General features: G+C 38.0%; 1 protein-coding gene across 3 annotated transcripts in view; it reads left to right on the top strand.

The window, feature by feature from the left end:
* SLC25A21 (solute carrier family 25 member 21) overlaps positions 1–15,658 on the top strand; it is a 759,060-nt gene that overhangs the window by 518,766 nt on the left and 224,636 nt on the right. The gene's annotated exons all lie outside the window — the stretch shown is intronic.

Raw genomic sequence — 15,658 nt, 5'->3', positions numbered from 1 at the left:
GTTTCCTCATATCAAAAAGGAGTGCAATAATAATACCTACCTTCTAGGGTTGTTATAAAGATCTAATGCGACAATAGTTGTAAAGTACTTAGCATATTGCCTGGCACATCGCTATGTGGTATCATACCTTGGTATCGTATCTTTGTCCTTACTAGCTCTATACAAATATTAATTTACTATTGTTATTATTTCCCAAGTGATCCCAGTCCAAGTTTTTATTCAACACAGACTGCTAAAATATTTTAGATACATTTTTGGAAACTGTTTTCACAGGGACAGTTTAGTACAATGGAAATTACCCCTCACTGGGAAATCAAGACGCTGGATGTCTGGACTAGTGGACACTAGTTCATTGTATGATCTTGAACAAGCCACATGAACTTGAGATTTATGTGCTTAATTTTCCTCCTGTGTAAAATGAAGGGGATTGGAGTAGTTGACCTTCAACTTTGTTTTCAGTTCTAATGTTCAATTAATGATTCTGATGGAATGGATTGAAATCCATAATGAAAAAAACTCACCATGGAATATTATTAGCAGGAGTGTAAATTCAGTCTGGTTCATGGGCCTGTATGGCAGAAGTCAGATTCCTATTAACATGAAGCTGAGGTACATAAATGCACAAATGTTGTATTAACTAAATTCACTGAAACATGTGGAAAAGATACTGGAAGATGTTTTTTTGTATTGGGATCTATACACCTTAGTGGTCAAGCCACTGGAGCATATGGAGTCTTGGTGATCTGATGAATTTTGCACTGAAATTACTAACAAGAAATGGTTTAGTTATCATGCCAATGACATTTATTATAGCACTCCTCATTTAACATGGGAATTCTTCTGAAATTTATTTTTTAATAAAAATTTGAACAAATGTTTTATGAGGTAGAATTCATGCCTTCATTCATAGACATCTATAGCACTATATTTAAACAATTAACCCCTATGTCTATCCTTCTCCAAAAATTAGTTGCCTTTTTTTTATCTGTTGTATAGCTGCAGTGCCTTGAACTTTGGGTCTGCTTTATGGATAGATAGCCATTTTATAGTATGATATGATACCTCTCTTACTATCTACAAATTTCATAATTAAGGATTATATTCTTTAATTAGGGGTTTCATAATTAGGGATTCTGTTGTTTGCCTCATGTTTAAATCCTTACCTTTGGGTAAAATATAGGTATTCCTCCAAAATGTAAAACACTAAGCCTCCACCAGTTAGTGATATCTTAGTATGAATGAATTTATCTAGAAAGGTCTTCTAGATGGGAGTCAGGAGGGAAGTATTATTTTGGAAGGAAGGAGATAGCAAGGAGATACTATTGAAGTTTAAAAAAGGCCAGGAAAATGAGAAGTTGGGGCAGACCACTTTACTTATTTCTCGTTTTTGCTTTGAGTTAGTGCTAGATACACCACAAAAAGCCTTAAAGGATCTGAAAGATTTAATAATCACCCGTAGCAGTTAACATTATTTTTAAATAAATCTGAGAATTGGGCTGAATCTAGACATATGTGGAATATTACCTTAATTTAACATTTGAGGAAGGACATTAATAAACTAGAAAACATACAGAGGAATTTGCTGATTAATGCAGAAGGTGGAATATCTAGGGAATTAATTCATTACAAGGATTTAAAATCTTGCTGTGTGATAGGTATTGAAAAAAGTCAGTGTTGATATAAAGACAAAAATAAACATTCCCTCTGCTCAAGAGATTATATTCTATTGGAGCAGAACATGCACATAGAAAACTATGTAAAAAGTAATGTAACATGAACATTATTGTTTCTTTTCAAATTAGTACCTTTTTTGTCTTGTGATTTCTTTTGATGTAATACGTGTATATTTTGAATTTATGCCATCAACCCCAACTTGCATTAGCAAAAAGGGTCCCAAGAGCTATTAGTTCTCTTCAGGTTTCTTACATTTTCCCTGAGATTTTGTTGGTCAAATTCTGTATAGTTCACAAGTCCCCATAAGCATACTTGCCATCAAATCAATTAGACAACAGGACAATACACTTTTATAATGAAGTATTTTCTGAGGTATTATAGTAATAACTGACACAAAAATTCCAAATGTTTCTGATACACTCTCCCACAGAATTCAGGAAAAAGTAAGCTCTAGTCCAGAGTACATATTTCCAAGAGATAATTTGCAACTCCTAGAAGTGCTTTTGATTTACTCCTCAAGATGTCCACCTTAGTTATAGTGTTGTTTTTTTTTGCTGAACTCTTTTTAGAACCTTGAATCTTCTTTGTTTATCTCAACCAGTATGTTCTTGACTTCCTACCCAGAAGCTTTTTCAGTTATTCAACTCATATGCTGGCATGAAAATGAGAAGTCCAAAATCCTCTAGACCACTCACAAAGCAGAAAAAGTACTTTGTTAGTCCAAGTGGGGCATGGAAAGAGAGCAGACCTAGGATAAGACTGAAGTACTCTTCTTTCTCCCTACCATAAATTTCTTCTTAATATGGGGCTCTATTTTCTTTCTGTCACCAGACACAAATCTCTCTACCCCAAATTGATGTAGTTTTTTATAGATGACACAGAGGACATGAACAAAACTTTCAGGCAATCCAAAATGCACTTCTTATACTACTTGACTTTCCCACCTCTTCACACTAAAGTCTTTGATTAATATGTGTTCTTACTGGGTTAAGATATTAGGGCATAGCATGCTATCAGTGAAATTATATGAGATAGCATGATAGGATTGATTCATTCAGTTGATCCCTACCTTTACACAGGGGTGTAGGGTGTGTTCAGGGAGGACTGGTATCTATGGTGTGTTGCTTGCCAAGCCATTTTCAGGGCTCTTTCCACATTTGGTGTCCACCTGTTCCACCTAACTTTCACCAGTAGCTCCAAGAAGCTGCAGCATGCACAATGGCCACACTCCAGTAAACTATTTTGGCAGACGAGTCAAACCAGATTGAAGGTAACCAAAGGTTCTCAAACTCATTGATGAATTGGGTGTGGGGGTGTCTAACCCAAGCATGTGAAGATTTCCTCTGGTGGAGTGGGTAGATGAGAACAATTTGTTCCAACAGCCATGAAGGCAGATGAAGTAGGTGATATGAAGTGCTTGGTTAGACACTGAAGATGCCAAGGTCATCCATGCCATCGCCAACTGTCTTGATTTTGTTCTGCCACTGGACTATGATGACTCTGGAGGAGAGAGTGAGGCTGATGACTTCATGCAACTCTGCCTCACTTAAATCCAATTTACGCATGAATCTAAAGACATCATCCATATCATTTCACTATTATGCCTCAAAGTACTGTAGCCATAGGCAAGTGATGAAGCAACCAGTGCGGATAGACTGGGAGCTGTAGTCACAACCCTGCACACAGGTGGCCCTGGTCATAGGGTTTTTTCTCACTGGAAGCAGCAGTGGGACTTGGCAGCCCCCTGGGTGTCTGAGCATCCTTTTAAAGATCACATTGCTCACCTTCTTGTGTGAGGAAGGGGGTTAGAAAGGGTGCCCTAAACTTTGTCTGCTTACCCAACCCTGGCCTGATTACCGCGGCAAGCAGGGAATCCCACTATGTGATCAAAACACAAAAAAAATGTACAAAATGTACACAAACATCTGCAAAGATGATTCCACTCACCAGCAGCACATGGAACATGTACACACTAATAGACAACACAAAATCCAATAGACCTGAAAGAGCTGCTGTTGTTGCAAGAGAACTCAGCAGGTATCACATCCAAATAGCAGCCCAGCATGAAACAAGGTTGGCAAATGAAGGCCAGCTTACTGAAGTTGGAGATGGATACATTTTTTTCTGGAGTGGGCACAGTGAAGGGGAGTGTGGAATTTTCATTCAAAACCATTCTAATCAGCAAGCTGGAGTGCCTACCGAAAGGAGTGAGTGACAGGCTCATGACGATGAGATTGCCACTTGCTGGAAAATGCCATGTCACCATCATCAGTGCCTATGCTCCCACCATGACTAACCTTGATGAAGTCAAAGAAAAATTTTATGAAGACCTACAGACCCTTATTGTCAATGTGCCAAAAGAGGACAAACTTATAGTTCTGGGTGACTTTAATGCTAGAGTAGGCTCAGACTACCAGACCTGGCATGGAGTCCTAGGGAGGAGAGGAGTTGGAAGGAACCAAAGCAATGGTCATTTACTGCTGAAGACTTGTGCATCACATAACCTCATCACCAACACTGTCTTCCATTTACCTAAATGCAATAAAACTTCATGAATGAGCCCTTGCAGCAAACATTGGCATCTAATAGACTATGTGATTGTAAGGAGAAGAGACAGACAAGATGTGAGAGTGACAAAGGCAATGTGTGGTGCAGAGTGCTGGACTGATCATAGATTTATCTTTTCCAAGCTGAATATTTGCATTCATCAAAAGTGCCACCACCAAGGCAAAATGACTACCAGAAGAATTGATGTCAACAAATTAGAACTCTTCTCTGAGTGTGAACAGTTTGTTGCTAACTTGGAGGGAAAATTGAGCCAAAACACATTTGGTAACAGTGGAGTAGAAAAGGAGTGGGCAGCTCTCAGAGATTTGGTGCACAGCACTGCATTTGCTCATCTGGGTCAGAACACTTGCAAACACCAAGACTGATTTGATGAAAATGATGGGAAAATTCAGAAGCTGCTAAATGAAAAATGAGATCTCCACAGGATTTACCAGCAGGATAGTTCATCCATCTCTAACAAGGCAACATTTAATTCCACCAAAAAGCAAAGTACAACCAAAGCTTAGAGAGATGCAGGATTCCTGGCTCAGTAAGAAGGCAGATGAAATTCAGTTTTATGCTGATAGTAACAATCCAAAGCACCTTTTTGATTCTCTGAAAGTTATTTATAGACCAAAATGCAATGATGCATCACAACTACTCAGTGCTGATGGAGCCATATAGATTAGTGATAAGGACATGATCCTAGAGAGATGGGCTGAACACTTCCATAGTGTTCTCAACAGACCATCATCAATCAATGCTGAGGCCACTGACTGTTTACCACAAATTGAAATCAATCCCTTCTTAGCTGAACTTCCAACTGAAGAAGAAGTTTTGAGGGCCATTAGACTCCTTTCATGAGGCAAAGCAACTGGTTCTGATTTTATTCCAGCTGAGGTTTACAAGGTAAGGGGACCATTGCTCAATACAAAAGCTGACTGAAATTTTCCAGGTTATATGGCAAGAGGAGGTTTCCCCCAGGAGTTCAAGGATGACTCCATTGACCATTTCTATAAAGGTAAAGGGAATAGATTGTCCTATGACATTCACAGGGGGATCTCTCTCTTAGTCATTGCTGCAAAATTCTTTCTAGAGTCCTTCTTAATAGGCTGATCCTTCACCTGGGCAATAAGCATGTACCTGAGAGCCAGTGTGGCTTCAGAACAGGCTGAGGAACAGTCAATATGGTGTTTGGTGCCCGATAACTCCAAGAGAAATGCCAGGAGCAGAGCAGTTATGTACACAATGTTTGCAGATCTGACCAAGGCCTTTGCCACTGTTAGTCACGAGAGCTTATGGAAAATTATGTCAAAGTTAGGTTGCCTGGAGAATGTCATCAATATTGTACATCAATATCATGATGGCATGTTTGCCCAGGTTCTGGATAATGGACAATGCTCACGTGCCTTCCCAGTCACCAATGGAGTGAAATAAGACTGTGTGCTTACTCCCATGCTTTTTAGCATGATGTTTTCAGCCATGTTGGCAAACGTTTTCAATGAGGATAAAATGGCATCAAGGCCAACTACCATATGATGGTAAGTTCTTCAATTTGAAAAGGCTATAAGCCTTGACCAAAGTGGAGAGAGTGCTGGTGCATGATTTTCTGCTTGCAGATGATTGTGCACTCAATACAGCCTCTGGAGCTGAGATACAACAAAGTATGGATCAGTTTTCTGCTGCCTGCACTAATTTTGGCCTAACAATTAACACTAAGAAAACACAGGTGCTCCATCAGCCACCACCACCACATTATCCATATGTGGAACCACTGGTTACAACAAATGGAGAGGTTTTGAATGCTGTGGATAAGTTCACTTACCTTGGTGGTGTACTTTCCAGGGATACACACATTGACAATGAGGTTGATGCACTCATTGCCAGAGCCAGTTCAGTGTTTGGGAGGATCTGAAGAAAAATTTGGTAGAGAAGAGGTATTAGATTGACTTCCAAATTGAAGGTCTACAGAGCTGTTGTGCTGACCTCATTGTTATATGCTTGTGAAACATGGACAGTCTACCAGTGCCCTGCCAGGAAACTGAATCTTCCATTAGGAAGATTCTGAGGATCACCTGGCAGGATAAGGTACCAGATACTGAAGTCCTTGGTCAAACTGAACTGCCAAGTATTCAAACTATGCTTCAGAGAGAGCAACTCCAATGGGCTGGCCACGGTGTTCAAATGCAAAATGTATACTTAAGAAAAAGACTATTTTAGGGAGAACTCGCATGGGACAGGAGATCACCTGGTGGGCAGAATAAGTGATACAAGGTTACCCTACAGGTCTCCCTCAGGAACTTTGGATTTGACTGTTCAACATGGGAGACACTGGCACAGGACCACACAGCATGGCATGCCTACATCAGAAATAGTGCTGTGCTCTTTGAGCAAAACAGAATTGAGATAGTACAAGGTAAACGTAGGATGTGCAAATTTGGGATATCCACCCCACATATTCACACAGATTATCTGTGCCCAACCTGTGGTAGAGCATTCCAAGTTTGTATTGGTCTGATCAGCCACAGTTGGACACATTGAGATTTCACTTTATCATGTTGATGTCATTTTGGTCCTCTTTGAAGACAAAGGATGACAACAACAACAACACTTTCACACAAGTTATTGTTCATTGTTTTCAGCCATATATGAGCCATAGATGAGGTTTTCTTGGGAAAAATACAAGAATGACTTGGCATTGCCTTCTCCAGATCATTTTACAGATGATGAAATTGAGGCAAAAAGGGTTAAGTGACTTTTCCCAGGGTCACACTGCTACCATGTGTCTGAGGCCAGACTTGAACTCGGGGAGATGTCTTCCTGGTTCCAAATCCAGTGCGACATGTATTGTGGTACCTACTGGCCCTATATTGTTTTATTATTGGTTGTGTCTGACTCTTTGTGACCTTATTTGGGGTTTTCTTGGCAGAAATGCTAGAGTGGGTTGCCATTTCCTATTCTAATTCATTTTACATGTAGGGAACTGAGGCAAACAAGGTCAATTGACTTGCCCAGGGTCACATAGCTAATAAGTGTCTGAGGCCAGACAAAATAGAAATTTAAATGCCTTCTCTACATAGCTAGAAGTCTATATAAGGCATTAGGGTTAAGGTTTGGGTTAGTGAATGTAGTTATGATTCAGATTTGGGTTAAGTTTAGGTTAGTTAAGTAGTGTTGGATGTGAGCTCAGGAAAATCTGAGTTTAAATCATGTCTTAATTTATTTCATGTCTCTAAGCCTCGGTTTCTTCCTCAGTTAAATGAGATAGAACCTATATACTGTTATAGCACTTGCAGTAATAGTGGTGTGAGCATCACAACTTGCATATATGGTAGCCATTTTCATTATTAATCTTCACAAAGCAGAAATAGCCTCTGTGAGCTCAAAACAACCAATCGATGCTTCTCATATATAGGGAAAATACCTGATGGAGAACACGAATGGAGGAGTATGTACATAGGAGACACATGTGGCCAGGGAAAAGGCTTCGTAGGAGCTCTAGACCAGTAGAGGGTATTAGAGTGCAGCAACCATGGTGACATGTAGCAGAGAGTGCAAAGCTGCAAAGGACTCATTTCAGTGAAGAAAGCAGTTCACAGGCAAATGGCATCATCAAAACACATAGGCAGCTGTGCTGGGGGAAAAGCAGCAGGGTTGATTGCAGAGGTTTTCAGGAGAGATTCTATGTTGTTCAATTGTTTTACAGTCATGTCTAAGTTTTTGTGACCCCATTTGGAACTTTCTTGGCAAAGATACAGGAGTGATCTGCCATTTCTTTCTTAAGATCATTTTACAGATTAGGAAACTGAAGAAAACAGTATTAAATGACTTTGCCCAGGGTCACACAGCTAATAAGTGTATGAGGCCAAATTTGAACTCAGGTCTTTCAGAATCCAGACAGGAGTCAGAAATATAAACAAAAGGGAAAATGGAGAATTGAACAAATTGATAAGTTAGAAGTAGCCTTAATGGCACATTCTGAAAATTAGAAAGATGAAAACATATGCACATACCAACCCCTTTTCATGACATAAATATAGCTCTAATAATCAAATCATGAAAGGATTGTGTGATAACTAATGGCTGTCCATAGCATGTTTCCTGATATTTAGAAAAAACTAAACTTTATCTTCCCTTTTAAGTTAAAAGTGACATCAAAAATTTATTGCTATTATCTTTGGTTTTTATATTACCCTTACTTCTTAATGTTTCCCCTTCCCCACTCAAAAACCATCCCTTTTGGGAAAAGAAGGAAGGAAGGAAGAAAAGAAGGAAGGGAGGGAAGGAAGGTGGAAGGAAGGAAGAAATGATAGAAGGAAAGAAAGGGAAAAGAGAAGGAAGAAAGAAAAGGAAAAAAATAGTAATTCAGCCAAACTATCCATCAATGATGTCCAAAAGTATATCCAGTATGCTAAATTTAAGGTCACCAAACTGTAAATAATGGTTGGAGATATATTCTATCTTTTCTTCAGATACATGTTTGATTATTTTAATTATGTAACATTCAGTCACAATTTAGTTCTTCTTTCCATTTATTTTTTCATTGTTTTCTATTGTTTTCCTGGTTCTGCTAGTTCTAGTTCATATAAGTCTTCCAATATATTCTTCATATTCATCATTTCATACAAGTCAATGATATTCTATCACATTCATGAACCAGAGGCAGTTTAAGCATTCCTCAATCAAAGATCATGTACTTAGTGTCTGGTTCTCTGCTACCACAAAAAGTCTTGTAATTGGTACTTTGGTGTATATTGTACTTTCTATCTTTGACCTCACTAGGAGTATAATTGCAGTAGGTGTACCTCTAGATCAAAGGTTATGGTCATTTTAGTCACTGAACATAATTCCAAATTGCTTTTCAAAACTGTTGGACCAATTCACAGTCCCACCAATGATGTATGGATGTACCTGTCATTCCCAACTTGTCATATTTATCAATTTGCTAGATGTGAGATGCAGTCTTGGAATTGTTTTGACTTGTATTTCTCTTATTTTGCTCATTTGGTTATTTATAGTTTACAATTCCTTTGAGAATTGCTTTAGGATTTGTGCTGTTTTTCTACATATTCTCTGAATATCAGACAAAGATAATATTTTAATAATGCATGAGAAAGTAACTGCTTTTTGAAGCATTTGCTCCCAGTATGGAGAGAGCATTCTGAAAATTAATGTTTAGAAATGTTTCATTCACTACTTGATTTCCAGTTCCAGTTTAAGTATATTGCTTAAAAACACATACACCTCCAAAATCTGTACATTTAAATATTTGGGAGTGAAATTTTCTAGTCTGTTTGAAAATATTTCAACAGAATTTCAGTAGATTTTGATTGTTTTTGTTAAAAATATAAAACTGCAGCTCTTTCAGATTAGTTTGCAAATAGATGAAAGTTTACTATTCAAGTTTCATTTTTAGAAAATCCCATGTGTAACTGGTAGATAAAAACTAAAAATATGTTTCATCCATTTGTAGATATCTTCGTGATTTAACTTTTTCATCAATGGAAACACTTAAACCTAAATATAAAAAGAAAATAAACTTAGAAATTCCTCCAGGGCCCTGAGATCATCTAAGGGGGGCGGGGGTGGAGGGAGGTGGTCTTATTGTTTCTACTTCCACAACATCTTGTATCAGTTGCCTTCTGTCTACTCACACAGCTATGTCCTTAGTTAAGACACTCAGTAAATAAAAACACACACGTACAGATACACTAACACACATTAAGTATACCTGGGTTTGATAAAGAAAATTCTTATTTATAGATTCATTGAATGTTAGAAGCTAGATGAGATATTAAAAGTCATTGATTTTAACCTAATCATTTTATATACAAACAAATTGAGAAACAGAGAGGTTGTGACTTGCCCAAGCTAGATACTGATATTGTTGGGGCTAGAACTTCCATATCAATGTACTTTTTAATTACACTAAGAAGGAAATAGGTAATTTTGAAAGTAGGATTTGAGATTGTAGGTATAGCATAAGTACCTAATTTTAAGAAATAATTTTATGATGTACATAATACCCCTTCCCATAGAAACACAGAGAAGGTGTCCCAAAAGTCTTGGTTCAGTTTTAAGCTAGTAAAGCTATTGAAACTTAACACTGAAGTAAAACTTTTGGAACAACCTGTGTTTAAAACTAATTGCATTTTGTGATCTCATTTAAGTGACTCCTCCCTCCATTCATGCAAACTACAACTCATCCATGCCTTCATATTTTGTGGTACATGCCACAGTCATTCCATATATCTTTCGTAGATTCTCTCCCCAACATACTGGTTCCTTCATTTAATATGTTGTAGTTATGATTGGAATACTGTAGCTCTCCATCTATAAACCCTCAGTCTTGCTAAAAGATAAGCATATGTTTTTCCTGGCATATATATTCTTGAAACTAATCATACATATTTCATACAATTTCTTGGGCATAATAAAAAATTGCCCTAGAGATAGCTACCATTAGACACAAATATGTGGATCTGCATATGTATAGATATATATATGTTATATGTGTCTATGTTTATATGTGTATGTATATATGTAAAATCATTCTATAACTACTTATATTTATCAGTTCTTTCTCTGGATGCCATTAGCATCATCCTTCATATATCCTTTGTAGTTAATTTGAGTTTTTTAATATTCAAAGTTACTTAGTTACTCAAAGTTGTTTTTATCTTTTTTTAAAAAAAATAATTTATTATTAGTTTTCAATATTCGCTTCCACAGGATTTTGAGTTCCAAATTTTTTCCCCTTCTCTCCCCTCCACCAACCCCAAGACATCGTGCATTCCAATTGTCCCTTCCCCCAATCTGCACTCCCTTCTCTCATTCTCTTTTTCTCTATTTTCTTGTAAAGCAAGATAGATATCTATACCCCATTGCCTGTACATCTTATTTTCCAGTTGCATGTAAAAACAATTTTTAACATTTGTTTTTAAAACTTTGAGTTCTGACTTCTCTCCCTCCCTCCCTGCTCATCCCCACCAAGAAGGCAAGCAATTTAATATAGGTTATATATGTGTAGTCATGCAAAACACTTCCATAACAATCATGATGTAAAGACTAACTATATTTCCTTCCATCTTATCCTGACCCATTTTATTCTATTCTTTCTTTTAACCCTGTCCCTCCTCAAAATATTTACTTCTAATTACCACCTCCTTCATTTGCCCTCCCTTCCATTATCCCCTCCCACTCCTTGCTTATCCCCTTCCCTCCTACTTTCCCGTAATGTAAGATTCATTTTCATACCAAATTGAGTGTGCATGTTATTCCTTCTTTAAGCAAAATCCAACAAGAATAAGACTCACTCTTTCCCTCTCACCTTCCCTCATTTTTCTCCATTGAAAAAAAGCATTTTCTTGCCTCCTTTATGTGAAAGATAATCCATTTACTCCATTCAATTTCTCCTTCTCCCAACATATTCATCTCTCACCCCTTAATTTTATTTTTTTAAATGTTATTCCTTCATATAAGCTCACCCTATGCCCTCTGTCTACATGTATATAATAAACTACCCAATACTGAGAAAAATCTCAAGAGTTACAAATATTATGTTTCCATCTAGGAATGTAACAGTTCAACTTTAGTAATTCCCTTATGATTTCTCTTTCCTGTTTACCTTTTCATGCTTCTCTTGATTATCGTGTTTGAAAGTCAAATTTTCTATTCAGCTATGGTATTTTCAAAAAGAATGCTTAGATATCCTTTATTTCATTGAAAATCCATTTTTTCCCCTGAAGTATTATACTCAGTTTTGCTGGGTAGGTGACTCTTAGTTTTAATCCTATGTCCTTTGACCTCTGGAATATCATTTTCCAAAGCCTTTGATCCCTTAATCTAGCTGCTAGATCTTGTGTTATCCTGATTGCATTTCCACAGTACTCGAATTGTTTCTTTCTGGCTGCTTACAGTATTTTCTCCTTGACCTGGGAGCTCTGAAATTTGTCTACAATATTCATAGCAGTTTTCCTTTTGGGATCTCTTTCAGAAAGCAATTTGTGGATTCTTTCAATATCTATTTTACCTTCTGATTCTAGACTATCAGGGAAGTTTTCCTTGATAATTTCTTGAAAGATAATGTCTAGGCTCTTTTTTTTTTGATCATGGCTTTTCAGGTAGTCCAATAATTTTTAAATTATCGCTCCTGGATCTATTTTCCAGGCATTTTTCCAATGAGATATTTCACATTGTCTACTATTTTTTCATTTCTTTGATTTTGCTTTACAATTTCTTAATTTTTCATAAAGTCATTAGTTTCCATCTGCTCCATTCTAATCTTTAAGGAAATATTTTCTTCAATGAACATTTTGACCTTCTTTTCCATCTGACCAATTCTGCCTTTTAGGGAATTCTTCTTCCCATTGGCTTTTTGTATTCCTTTTGTCATTTTAGTTAGTCTATTTTTTAAGGTTTCATTTTCTTCAGCATTTTTTGGGACCCCTTTAGCAAGCAGTTGAGTAGTTTTTCATGATTTTCTTGCATCACTCTCATTTGTCTTCCCAATTTTTGCTCTACTTCTCTTACTTGATTTTCAAAATCCTGCGTGGGATTTTCCATGGCCTGAGACCAATACATATTTTTCTTGGATGCTTTGGATGTAAAAGGTTTGACTTTGTTGACTTCTTTTGTTTGTATATTTTGATCTTTCTTGTCACCAAAGTCAGATTCTATAGTTTGATTCTTTTCCCAATTTTTGCTCATTTCCCCAGCCATTTACTTGACTTTTGAGCTCTTTGTCAAGGAAGTTCTCTGCTTCCAGTGAGGATGGGGGTGTACTGTCAGATGCTCAATCCCCCCACAATCTGTGGGCATAGAGCTCAAGAAACAGCCACTGCCTCTTCCCCTACTGCCACAGCAGGTGACTCCTTCACCCTCTCCACTGCTCTCGGACTGGGTTAGACCACTTTGTCCTATGCATTTTGGTGTTGTGAGGTCTGAAAATCACCACAGGTCCCAGAGATTCAGTCCCCTGAGGGCTGCTAGGGTTAAATCTGTGCAACTGTGGCTCACACTGGACTGCACTCTGCTCCCAGTGAAGTGGAATAGATGCTTCCCATCCACATTTCAGGTTGCCTTGGGTTGGATATTTGTTTCACTCTGTCATTCTGTGGGTTCTGCAGCTCCAGAATTGGTTTAGAATAATTTTTTTAAATTTCTTTATTTAACTTTTAACATTCATTTTCACAAAATTTTGGGTTCCAAATTTTCTCCCCATTTGTCTCCTTCCCCCACCCCAGAACACCAAGCATTCTAATTGCCCCTATGACCAATCTGCCCTCTCTTCTATCATCCTTCCCTTCCCTTGTCCCCATCTTCTCTTTTGTCCTGTAGGGCCAGATGACTTTCTATACCACATTACCTGTATTTCTTATTTCCTAGTAGCAAGAACAGTACTCCACAGTTGTTCCTAAAACTTTGAGTTCCAACTTCTCTTCATCCCTCCCTCCCCACTCATTCCCTTTGGGAAGGCAAGCAATTCAATATAGGCCATATCTGTGTGATTTTGCAAATGACTTCCATGATAGTCATGTTGTTGAAGACTAACTATATTTCCCTCCATGCTATCCTGCCCTCCATTGCTTCTATTCTGTCTTTGCATCCTGTCCCTCCCCAAGAATGCTGACTTCAAATTGCTCCCTCCTTCCATTGCCCTCCCTTTCATCATCCCACCCACCATGCTTATCCCCTTCTCCCCCACTTTCCTGTATGGTAAGATAGGTTTTCATACCAAAATGAGTATGTATTTTATTCCTTCCTTTAGTTGAATGTGATGAGAGTAAACTACATGTTTTTCTCTCACCTCTCCTCTTTTTCCCCCCACTAAAAAGTCTTTTGCTTGCCTCTTTTATGAGAGATAATTTGCCCCATTCCATTTCTCCCTTTTTCCTCCCAATATATTTCTCTCTCACTGCTTAATTTCGTTTTTTTAAGATATGATCCCATCCTATTCCATTCACTCTGTGCTCTCTGTCTCTATGTGTGTGTGTGTGTGTGTGTGTGTGTGTGTGTGTGTGTGTGTATGTAATCCCACCAACTACCCAGATACTGAAAAGTTTCAAGAGTTACAAATATTGTCTTTCCATGTAGCAATGTAAACAGTTCAACTTTAGTAAAGTCCCTTATGACTTCCCTTTGCTGTTTACCTTTTCATGCTTCTCTTTATTCTTATGTTTGAAAGTCAAATTTTCTTTTCAGCTCTGGTCTTTTCATCAAGAATTCTTTAAAGTCCCCAATTTCATTGAAAAACCACTTTTTCCCCTGAAGTATTATACTCAGTTTTTCTGGGTAGGTGATTCTTGGTTTTACTCCTAGTTCCTTTGACTTCTGGAATATCCTATTCCACACTCTTTGATCCCTTAATGTAGAAGCTGCTAGATCTTGTGTTATCCTTATTGTACTTCCACAATACTTGAATTGTTTCTTTCTAGCTGCTTGCAATATTTCTCCTTGACCAGAAAACTCTGGAATTTGGCCACAATGTTCCTAGGAGTTTCTCTTTTTGGATCTCTTTCAGGAGGTGATCAGTGGATTCCTTGAATACTTATTTTGCCCTCTGGTTCTAGAATCTCAGGGCATTTTTCCTTGATAATTTCACCGAAGAGGATGTCTAGGCTCTTTTTTTTGATCCTGGCTTTCAGGTAGGCCCATAATTTTTAAATTGTCTCTCCTGGATCTATTTTCCAGGTCAGTTGTTTTTCCAGTGAGATATTTCACATGATCTTCCATGTTTTCATTCTTTTGGTTTTGTTTTGTGATTTCTTGGTTTCTCATAAAGTCATTAGCCTCCATCTGTTCCATTCTAATTTTGAAAGAACTCTTTTCTTCAGTGAGCTTTTGAACCTCCTTTTCCATTTGGCTAATTCTGCTTTTGAAAGCATTCTTCTCCTCATTGGCTTTTTGTCCCTCTTTTGCCAATTGAGTTAGCCTGTTTTTCAAGGTGTGATTTTCTTCAACATTTTTTTGGGTCTCCTTTAGTAAGGTGTTGACCTGCTTTTCATGCTTTTCTTTCATCTCTCTCATTTCTCTTCCCAGTTTTTCCTCCACCTCTCTAACTTGATTTTCACAATCCTTTTTGAGCTCTTCCATGGCCTGAGTCCATTGAATATTTATTTTGGGTGTTTGAGATACAGAAGCCTTGACTTCTATATCTATTGTTCTTCCTCATCTGAAACTGTGGGAGGAGATATCTGTTATTTTTTTTCCCTTTTCTAGGCATTTTCCCAGCCAGTGACTTGACTCCTGAGTTTCTTCTCCATGGCCACCTGGCCTCCAGTTCAGCCCAGCTAGTGCTTGTGGGCTGAGATTCAAATGCTGCTTCCCAGCCTCAGGGCTTTTGGGTGGGGGCGGGGCTGCTATTCAGTGTGAGATTAAATTCAGGTGCTCAGGTGGGGGCAGGGCTGCCACAAGGGGCTTAGATCCCTCAGGGGGT

The sequence above is a fragment of the Notamacropus eugenii genome, chromosome 1 (assembly GCF_028372415.1).
Source record: "Notamacropus eugenii isolate mMacEug1 chromosome 1, mMacEug1.pri_v2, whole genome shotgun sequence".
In the NCBI taxonomy this organism is placed as follows: domain Eukaryota; kingdom Metazoa; phylum Chordata; class Mammalia; order Diprotodontia; family Macropodidae; genus Notamacropus; species Notamacropus eugenii.
This window is presented reverse-complemented; position numbering and strand designations above follow the sequence as displayed.